Source organism: Phyllobates terribilis, unplaced genomic scaffold (assembly GCF_046119375.1).
Source record: "Phyllobates terribilis strain yellow unplaced genomic scaffold, ASM4611937v1 Scaffold_86__1_contigs__length_6382490, whole genome shotgun sequence".
In the NCBI taxonomy this organism is placed as follows: Eukaryota; Metazoa; Chordata; class Amphibia; order Anura; family Dendrobatidae; genus Phyllobates; species Phyllobates terribilis.
In genome coordinates, this window is record NW_027362846.1 from 3,214,277 (window position 1) to 3,217,620 (window position 3,344).

Here is a 3,344-nt window from a genome sequence, read left to right on the forward strand (position 1 = left end):
CAACTGTATGGAAGTGAGGTTATACCCACTGACCGGCAGTATGTATAGCTCATACATACCCTTCAGTACAGAGTCTGAAACCTACAAATTCTCACAGCGCACAGTGACTGTAGATTTATTGATTTGGACCAGAAAATCCCTTTACAGACATAAAAATGGAAAGTTTGAAAATTGCAAAATTTTCGCCAAAATTCCGATATTTTCACAAATAAACTCCACTAATAAACTTCACAAATTTTCCACTAACAAAGTACAATGTGCCTCGAAAAAATTATCTCAGAATCACTGGGATTTGTTAAAGTGTTTCAGAGTTATTACCACATAAAGTGACACTGATCAGAATTGTAAAACAAATTCGGGGGTGAAGGGGTTAACAAGATACAATTTCCGGATAAAACATTTCCAACATTCTGAACATGAAAAAGGTTTTCTTCCCTGTGTGACTTCTCTGATGTGTATTAAGAGTATTTCGGTGTAAAACATTTCCCACATTAAGAACATGAAAAAGGCTTCTCCCCTGTGTGACTGCTTTGGTAACTAAGAAGAAATGATTTCTTCACAAAACATTTCCCACATTCTAAACAAGAAAAAGACTTCTCCCCTGTGTGAGTTCTCGGATGTTTAATAAGCTTAAGCTGCGATTTCTCTACGAAACATTTATCACATTCTAAACATGAAAAAGGCTTCTTCCCTGTGTGGGTTCTCTGGTGTCTATCAAGATGCGATTTCTGTGTAAAACATTTCCCACATTCTAAACATGAAAAAGGCTTCTTCCCTGTGTGGGTTCTCTGGTGTCTATCAAGATGCGATTTCTGTGTAAAACATTTCCCACATTCTGAACATGAAAAAGGCTTCTCCTCTGTGTGGGTTCTCTTGTGCTTAACAAAATTGAATTTTTGGTTAAAACATTTTCCACATTCTGAACAGGAAAACGGCTTCTCCCCTGTGTGAGTTCTCTGGTACTGAACAAAACTTGATTTCTGTGTAAAACATTTCCCACATTCTGAACATGGAAAAGGCTTCTTTTCTGTGTGACTGCTCTGGCGTCTAGCAAGATGTAATCTCCAGTTAAAAAAATGTCCCACATTCTAAACAAGAATACAGTTTATCCCCTGTGTAAGTTCCTTGATGTGTGATAATATTTTATTTCTGTATAAAACTGTCATGCCTCGGGATTTGATCGGCGGTCCTGTTCTTTTCTGTTGCCGTCTTTGTCCACGAAGCCACAGCAGGTTCTGTACCTGTATGGGTGCTGATTACCATTTGCCTTTGTCCATTCATTTTGAATAGCAATTGTTTTTCATTTGTTATCTTGCCTGTCCTACTAGTTAAATCTTCCCCCTGCTGGTCTTCGCTGCTGGTGATAGTCTATAGTGGATTCTGCTTGGAGTTCTGGTCCTACTTCTGAATATCTAGGCCAGTCCAATAAGTGTACTGCTTGGGTTTCTTCCTATGCTGCACGGTTCCTTAGGAGGTACATGATACACTCAACAGCCTTTCAGGGAGCCAGGTCTCAGTTGTCTTCTCTAGTTTTACCTTCAAGATTTATACAGGTCTCCCCTGTGTGAAGTCTGTGGTGTTTAACAAGGTGTGACTTTACTACAAAACATTTTCCACATTCTGAACATGAAAAAGGCTTCTCCCCTATGTGAGTTTGCTGATGTTTAATAAGCTGTGATTTCTTTGCAAAACAATTCTCACATTCTAAAAAGGCTTCTCTTTTGTGTGGGTTCTCTGGTGTCTATCAAGATGCGATTTCTGGTTATAACATTTCCCACAATCTGAACATGAAAAAGGCTTCTCCCCTGTGTGAGTTCTTTGGTGGCTAACAAGATATGATTTATGGATAAAACATTTTCCGCATTCTGAACATGAAAAAGGCTTCTCCCCTGTGTGGGTTCTTTGGTGTCTATCAAGATGCGATTTCTGGTTAAAACATTTCCCACAATCTGAACATGAAAAAGGCTTTTCCCCTGTGTGAGTTCTTTTGTGACTAACAAGATACGATTTATGGTTAAAACATTTTCCACATTCTGAACATGAAAAAGGCTTCTCCCTTTTGTGGGTTCTCTGGTGTCTATCAAGATGCGATTTCTGGTTAAAACATTTCCCACAATCTGAACATGAAAAAGGCTTTTTCCCCTGTGTGAGTTCTTTTGTGACTAACAAGATACGATTTATGGTTAAAACATTTTCCACATTCTGAACATGAAAAAGGCTTCTCCCTTTTGTGGGTTCTCTGGTGTCTATCAAGATGCGATTTCTGGTTAAAACATTTTCCACAATCTGAACATGAAAAAGGCTTCTCCCCTGTGTGAGTTCTTTGGTGACTAACAAGATATGATTTATAGTTAAAACATTTCCCACATTCTGAACAGGAAAAAGGCTTCTCCCCTGTGTGACTTCTCTGGTGCAGAACCAAACTTGATTTCTGTGTAAAATATTTCCCACATTCTGAACAGGAAAAAGGCCTCTCCCCTGTGTGACTTCTCTGGTGACTAATAAGAGATGATGTATTCACAAAACATTTTCCACATTCTGAACATGAAAATGGCTTAACCCCTGTGTGAATTCTCTGGTGTTTAACAAGATATGATTTCCAGATAAAACATTTCCCACATTCTAAACAAGAATACAGTTCCTCCCCAGTGTGAATTCTCTGATGTGCGAGAAGAACTGATTTACCTACAAAACATTTCCCACATTCTGAACATGAATATGGCTTCTCCCCTGTGTGAAGTCTCTGGTGTCTAACAAGGTGTGATTTCTCTACAAAACATTTTCCACATTCTGAACATGAAAAAGGCTTCTTCCTTGTGTGACTTCTTTGATGTGTAGCAAGAGTTGATTTATCTACAAAACATTTACTGCACTCTGAACATGAAAAGAGCTTCTCCCCTGTGTGAGTTCTCTGGTAACTAATAAGTTGCGATTTCTTGTTAAAAAATCTCACACGTTCTGAACATGAAAATGGTTTCTTTGCTTTAAGAGCAGTTCGTTTTTTAATAGTTCTTTCATGGCTTGGATTTTCCTTAGTTGTCAGCAATGAATCAGAAGACAGGAGCTGTTTCGAAGGATCAGATGACAGATCGTTGCTGCAAAGGGATGATGGTATTTCAGGAGTAATGTCATTCATTTCAATTGTATCTTGTGGGATCTCAAGCTCAACTGATTTAAAAATTGAAGATGTCAGCTGTCCATCTGATCTCCTAGTACAGACAACTGCCAAGAATAAAACCAATGATTATTTTTTAATAAAATATCCTTGAAATTAATATTTTTAAACATTTCTACTCAAACTGTCCGTAAAAATGTCAAGTTATGTAAAATATTGAATTATGCAC

The 3,344-nt window shown here is 37.9% G+C and overlaps 1 pseudogene; it reads right to left on the reverse strand.

Annotated features, from left to right (window-relative positions):
* Positions 1 to 1,064: 1,064 nt before the first annotated feature.
* Positions 1,065 to 2,992, reverse strand: LOC141197704 (uncharacterized; annotated as a pseudogene).
* Between the last annotated feature and the right edge of the window lie 352 nt (positions 2,993 to 3,344).